We start from the raw sequence: 7500 nt of genomic DNA on the forward strand, positions 1-7500 counted from the left end.
AACCCAACAAGTGCTCTCCGAACCAAGCAAGGTAGTCTCCTATCACTAGGCTCACCAACCAACCTGGACTTTGATTCTTATTATTCCTACCGGATATAAAAACCATAAGGATTGTTTCCAGCCATGAGTTCCCATATGACATAAGCGCTCTTGGGTGGGGTGGGCCATCATTCGCCAGGTCTTTGAGTGCCCGTCGTACCACGTGGTTGGTGCACTAGGCTGATCGAGACTCTACTTTTCGGATCTGGCACCTGCGCCCGGCCCGGTCTGCCAGCTCATTTTGGCTCTACGTCCGGTCGTGCGTGGTATGAAAGCGATTCGTACAAATGGAACGCATCGCGTACTATAACCTTCCTTTATTGGGCTGGGCCATTCCATCAAATCTTTGAGAAGGGGCCCAATCTCTTGATGGTCGGCGTGGCGATAGGCTTCGCTTCTACGACAGGCTTCCCAGCCGTTGCGAACACTGAGCAGCAAGTGCCCCACTATTGCTATAAGGAGCCTGCAGGGCTCCTTATAGCAATAGTGGCATCCGCGCTTCGCTCGCAGGCGTTCGCGCACACGCCCAAGATAGCAATAGTAGCCCTGCGGGCCCCTTTACACAATAGGGGCGGAGCACAAAGTAGCAAGAGGATGATAAGCGCCTATTGCAACAAGGTAAAGGGGCGTCAAGTGCCCCCTATTACGTAAAGGTGCTCCGCCCCTTGTAGTAAGAGAGCCTACGGCGCCTATTACGTAAAGGGGCTTGTGCGCTTCAAAAAGTGCCCCTCTTACTACAAGGTGCTCCGCCTCTTGTATACAGAGAGCCTACGGCGCCTATTACGTAAAGGTGCTCCGCCCCTTGTAGTAATAGAGCCTACGGCGCCTCTTACTACAAGGGGCTTGTGCGCTACGCTGTAAGGGGCGCACAAACAATGTCGTTGCGCGGGGATGCGATTCGCCAAGCTGGGGCAAACAAAGCCGTCCGGGGTTGGTGGGGCGGATTAGGAATGCGAAGGCCTTTCCTTCGAAAGGAGACCCGGGAAAGGAAGAGCAATGCTATTGACCGACCCTTTCGTAGTGACTTCGAATCAATAGGCCTCCCCTTTTTTCTCATTTTGGATGAGGCGTAGAGAATGAAATGCAGAAATAGGGGAAGGGCTTTGGGCTCCTTTGATTTGAGTTTAAGGGCTGCTCGCCCTACTGAAGTACCAAAGGCGAAAGGGGCTTACATAGTCTTAGCGCCCTTAGAATCTAAGCACTTTGAAGCGCCAGTAGTTGTAGCTGTGGCCACACCAACCCTTTCGTTCTTCTCGCTCCGGGTTCCGATCTATATGACCTCCGGGCGTCCGTAAGGCAGCTCTTCCGTAGAGGCAGGTAGTAACCTAACCTTTAAGAGTCTGTTCAAGGGGGGAGCCCTCTTATCTATCAATGGAAAGATCTCCGTGCGTGACGTGATAAGGAATCCTAGAAAAGATCGATTGAGACTCCCTCCCCGGTCCCACGAAGATCTCTACGTACTTGTCCAGACAGAGATCTTCCGGTCTGCGTGCGTGGGAGCAGCTCAAGCAAAGAAGAGTCTGGTCTCTGAATTCAGGCCCGGCCCGCCCGTCTGCTGCTAGGTCCGGGAATGGCGCCAGGCGAGGGCGCCGCTATGCCCCGCTGCTCTGAAAGGCCGGCCCCCGGACTATGCAAAAGAATCGAGGCCGGGAGGTCTCGTCCATAGTGGTTCCCCCCGCCTTTGGTGATTGACCGAACAAAGAGGCCTAGATCTATGCCCCTTAATGAATCGAATGGTCCTTCGACCTTCGTTTGATTCCGGCGGCCGGCATAGATCTCATGAGACCCGCCCACTATTACTACGAAAAAAGCCCTGCCTTTTTCCTTCGCTACTAGGAGAGTAAGCAACTTCTATTAGCGCCGGACCTTGAGTCGAATTGATCGTGTCATGTGCAACGTCCATCAATGATGGTTCATTAATGTCCATTGATTTAGACTCCTTCCCCCTTCCCTTATACGAAGAAGATCGAGAGGGGCCCAAACCAAGAACGGAAACGGAAGCCTTTCGACTCACTCTCGTATGGCTCGCCCTCGAGCCCTGGGCAGGTCGGCCGGGTCTTTCCCTGTTGTTCTGTTCCCGCCACGAGAAAGACGCACGGAAGAGGTATGCCCTGCGCGTGGAGGATCCGTTGAGAGTGTCCGTTGTCTCGGTAGGGAAGAGTACGATCTTTTCCCCTATAGTATTGAATCAATAAAAAAAGAGGTCAGTGCTACGGCCCCCTATAGTTTGATCCAATATTGACCGGGGACGAGCCCCGACTTCCATAGGTCCTTGGTTCGACCTCCTTCCGCGGTCCTTGCTTTTAATAAAGCGGAGCGGGGCCAATTTCTCGTACTTGCGGCTTGTGCCCCGCCCGGTTCACTGGGCTGTTGGCCTACCAAGCACTTGCCCGCTGCTCCTGCCGCCCGCCAAGCGGGCTCCGCGCTCGTTATCCTTACTGTTCTCTCTGCTGGGGCCCCCTCCCATTGCTCTAGCCATAAGCTATGGCAGCTCCAGCTCGCACCCACTGGGGCCCGCCCAGCGAGGCCAGAGTGGGCTCAGCGGTCAGCCCCCATTCGAATTACGTTAGGGGGTCTTTCGCTTTTGCCAGATCTAGAGAGATACTACGAGTCCTCCGTCCCAGATTCCCTCGCCGCGGCCATCTGGTTCACCGGTACTACCAAAAACTCTCATGCTTACGTTACTGTTACTGATGTTAGTATTATCTCGGACCACGAAGACCCCAGTCGTGCTTCTGGTTTCCATTCCCATCATCATATTGAAGTTGGAAACTCCTCGTGCTCTGCCATAAGAACTTGGAGTCCGTATCATGGTGAAGGTAAGGTAACGCTGTGATTCTTGCTCAAAAAACTGACCGAACGCGTTCGAGTTATTGGCTCGTCCGACCCGGCAGCATTCATGAGTCGCTCGTTCAACTGTCCCTCGGAGACACGGTCGAGAAGTGCCATGCATGGTCGCCCCCCCTTTCTTTCTTTCTCTCGGTCCCACCCAGTGAGCGGAGCGCGGATGCGCTCGCTGCTGCATCTAGCGCACAAGCCCAAAGTAGTAATAGGCGCCTACGGCTCTATTGCGTAAAGGGGCGGAGCACCTTTACGTAATAGGGGCTTGTGCGCTAGAAGCGGGCGTGTGCGCTGCAGCAACAGCAGGGGCGTCAAGTGCCCTAAGGCTTGTGCGCCTTTATGGCTTGGGGGCCTGAGCCTTAGGGCTTGTGCGCTTTCTTTGGGGCCTTCTTTTGAAGCTCCCTAAAGAAATGGATCAAAAAAAGGGGGGGACTTCCGCAACGGGCTATGCCACCCATTACTTATGAGGGAAGTCGCATCCGTCCCATCGCAAGCACCTACAATGTCATGATCACATTGGTTTACCCTTTTTTCTTTGGTAGTTCAACGGACGGTCGCCCCTCCAACAAGAAAAGGTAGAAATATGGAAACTTCTCTGCCATTTGGATCGGAGAATTTATGGAGGAGTTTGAAATTTCCAGAAACCGCACGATTATATAGCCAAAGGGAATACGCCGCGCCTAAAATCATCCCAAGCGCTGCTAATGTGGCTACTAAGCTATTTCTTTGGAAAGCTCCTACTAAGATGGGAAATTCCCCGATAAAGCTGCTAGTACCAGGTGAACTCATATTGGCCAAAGTGGAAGAGAAGGAAATGGTAGGGAGATTCGGCATGGTGCTCACTAAACCTCCGTAATATCTAGCAAGTCGAGTCTGATGTCGGTCATATAGAACACCAACACATAGAAAAAGGGCTGAAGGAACCGGTCCATGACTTGACATCGGTGGAATGCTACCTCCAATTCCCTGTATGTTCGATAGAGCCAAATATTCCCCCCCCACTGATCGGAGTACGCCGATTACCCCCCGAACCGTACAAGATAGTTACCACCTATCATACGGCTTTCTAACTCCACTTCTTTTTCTGGTCGTTCCGCTCTGTCGGATCGATGGTTGTATAAGAGATCTGTAACCCCTCGACATTTTTGACAGAATGGTTCCTGCTTCCTACCCATAGTTAGCATGTATCTCCCCGGGTCATACTTGAGTATCACATCGTAGACCCCCACCCCAACTCTATCTTCCTTATCAGTGAACCGGAACATAGTGCATAGGTACTCTTCGATGCAGCGGGGACGAGACGACGTGACATACTACGATCACGTACAGAAGTGCTGCCCTTCGGCTCGGCAATATGGAACCTCTCAACTGCTCCCGTTCCTTTATGGGGGTCCTATCGGGATAGGTAGGCCCACGCTTTCCCCTCCCCCCGACCGATCAGTAGTTCCCCACGGCTGACAAATAGGAGTTTAGGCCGTAAAAGAAAGGCACCGGCCCCCCTTCCCCCCCACTGGGATTTTGCTTTCCTTATCTACGCGCGCACAGCGTCAGCACTGGCGAAAAAGAGGTCGGCTTTACTTAGAGTGCCCGCGGGCTTGTGCGCTAGAAGGGGCGGGCCGGGTGCTTGTGGGCCCCCCTCTGCAGCAAGTGCTTGTTGGACCCCCACCCCCGTTTCCCGAGAGGGGGCCGGGCAGTGTTTCCCCAGCGGCCGGCCAGTGGCGGCAGAAAACGAACTCGGGTGGGCTCCGCGCGGTTCGCGTTTTCTTGTTAAGAGAGCTTATCATTCTCTTATAGAAGCCCGCGTCCACGCCGGGGACGGGTAAAGCCCAGCGAAGCAGCAGGGAGCACTGAGCAATGGGGGGGGGGATGAGGGCGACTCCGCCCATGGGTTGGACCACACCACAGGCTGAAGTCCTTCCACGACAGGAGAAGGGCAGCGTCCTCGTTGTCGGACCGGAACAAGAAAGGGGAGCTAGTCGTTGGAGGGAAGACAAGGCTCGTTCCGTGCGACTCCACAGAAGAGTACGCGCGCTAGCGCTTATAGCAGCCAGTGAGCGAGCGCATCCGCGCTCCGCTTCGCGCACTTCTATCGCACAAGCCCCCAAGCCTACAATAGCAATAGGTGCTTCAGCCCTCTTGGGCCCTATTGTGTAAAGGCGCTTTATAGGCAGGCTTCTCGCTCTATTGCAACTTTGGGCGTGTGCGCTAAAACTACATAACTGCGCGCCTTACTATACTAATAGGACTAGCGCGCGCATCCCAGCTGCTTGCTGCTTTCTGTTCCAGCGGAGCTCGCTGCCTCCCCACCCTTGCTTAGCATTCCACTTGTGATCCTGGATGCAGTGGAGGATTTTGAGAAATGCGCCCGAATGTCCCCCTCCCTCCATAATACCCTACTTCTCTTTCCCCCCTCGAGAAAGAGAAAGAAAAGAAGAAAGGATTGATTCTCTTCTTTCATGTGAACGGCCCTATCTTGTATCGAATGGTTTTTCGTGCTATACACCACGTTGAGAAAGACCAAGCTCCTATGTACCGTACCATTTGGGTACCTCTCGAAAGGGGGGTGCTCCTTATGATGCGGGGCTGGATCAAAGCTGTCCGAAGTGCAATGACGGGGTAAACTCGGACTCGGATAGGATAGGATTGTGCGTGCCGGGCCCTTCGGGTGTCCATATTTTGGCCGAATTCCCCGTACCGTAGGCCCGCGCGGCCGTCATCTTTTTTTTGACGTTCCACCGCTGTTACGCCAGAAATCCAAGGTTCCACACGAGCTCCCGTTCTGCGGCGTGGTGGCAGGACCGCTAGGGGATTGGCTCCGGGTGTAGGTAGGGTCAAATCTGCAGGGGTCATGCAAATACATAGGCCCCTTCCCTTCTGCCGAGTAGTTTAGAAGGCGCTTTCCATTCTACGGTCCCTCGGAGCGAAGGCTTAGGCAGGTAGTACGGGCCCTCTGACTTCCAGCTATGTGCTGTGCGGCTCCCGCGAAGCGAATGAAGGGAAGCTCGAAGAGCTTTCTCCGCCAGCGGCTTATGTAGTGGTCGGCTTCGCACAGCCAGCGCTCACGCCAGCGAGCGAAGCGCGGGTGCCACTATTGCTATAAGGTGCCTAAAGGCCCAAAATAGCAAGAGGGGGGCACTTGCAGCACACGCCCGCGGCCTCTGCAGCTCCCCCCCCCTTACTGAACTTCACTTAGTAGTCGGCATTCTATAAGCGACTTGTCGAGTCTACGAAGCTTTGCTTATTGTAGTCGGCCCGTAATGCCTCCCTTCATTTGCTTGCCTCCTTCCAGCCCAGAATGCTTGGCCTCCTGCGCCAAGTCGATCTTTTAGGTTTTAGGCTTGGCTTCGTCCCGGAAGCGAAGCTTCTACGACGAGTCGCTTCTCCCCTTCTCCACTCTCTCCGGCGGAGAAAGCTCTTCGAGCTTCCGGGTGAGCTTACGCTTACTCTCAGCCTCTTTGATTGGTAGGCGGGCGGGATAAGCCCCCTACTTAAGATTCTGAAGGGTAACCTTTTGATTATGTCGTGACGCTTTGGTTAGGCCGACTACTCTACTACTACTATAGGCTACTTCTAGCTTCTATAGTGGCCCTGGGGCTTTGGTGTAGTTGTAGTTTGTATTGGTACTGAATGAACATATCAAACAAAGGCGAGCAGTATAAGCCCTTCGTAGGCCTGGGAAAAGCAGCGAACTCTATAAGCTAGGCTTTGTTCACCTTTGGACACGAACACTATTCCGTTCTCAGCGGAAACCCGCCTTAGAGATTGAACGTCGACTTATCTTATTGCCATTCAATCTAAGACAGCGCTGATAGCTTGTAGTCAACAGCCCCCCTTATGAAACCGAAAGCAGCCTTTGGTACTTAAGTAGTTAAGGCGAACAGCCCCCTTGCAACTATGATAGAGAGCCGTCTGCTTGTTGCCAAACCAACCCTGTTCGCCTTTCTTTTGAATCAAAGTAGGGCGAGCAGAGCGTACCCTATAGGGCAAAGCAAGAAAAAAGGCCTTTTTTCTTGAATCAAAGTAGGTCGCGACTGTTGTATTGTAGTCGGTCGGGGGAAGCTACCGCTTCTACGACAGCTCCGCTTCCTCGTCTTGCTTCTGGCAAAGCTTCTACTTTGCTTGCTTCTCTCGCGCTTGCTTGCGCGAAGGCGCCGAGTCCTTTTCGCTAGGTCCAAAAGCTTCCGTCAAAGCGAAAGATCTGATCCAACAGAAATCCCGCATATTGAGCGCAGCTGATATGCGGCTACGGCTAGGCGATCATATCATGCCATATAAGACTTCATTATGGATAGAGAGATCCCCTTACAGATAGAATAGATGTTCATGGATAGACAGACATTCCATTGATTCACGAAATGGCTCGTCGATCCAAATGATTCATTCTTCTGGTCTCTCTCCGCCCCCCGCCCCGAAACTGACCCACGGCACAGCGCCCATTCGCTTCGCGCGCGGGAAGGCAACGAAGTTCAGTTCAAGAGACCGCAGAGGAGTGGAGCAGCCGCGACACGAAGTTCCTTACCTTAGCTGGATCTCGCTGGTGCCACCTATACGGTAGGTAGGCGGCGGATGTGTGACGTTTGGAGTTGTCGTTCGTGCACCTGTCCCCAATGGAAGAATGAG

General features: G+C 53.5%; 1 pseudogene; it reads right to left on the reverse strand.

Annotated features, from left to right (window-relative positions):
- Positions 1 to 7: 7 nt before the first annotated feature.
- Positions 8 to 7500, reverse strand: part of LOC137964825 (NADH-ubiquinone oxidoreductase chain 4-like) — a 9501-nt pseudogene continuing 2008 nt past the window's right edge.

Source organism: Aristolochia californica, unplaced genomic scaffold, assembly GCF_029961685.1.
Source record: "Aristolochia californica isolate CCGP_79_NKW_82.1479 unplaced genomic scaffold, dmAriCali1.0.hap1 SCAF_452, whole genome shotgun sequence".
NCBI classification, from domain to species: Eukaryota; Viridiplantae; Streptophyta; class Magnoliopsida; order Piperales; family Aristolochiaceae; genus Aristolochia; species Aristolochia californica.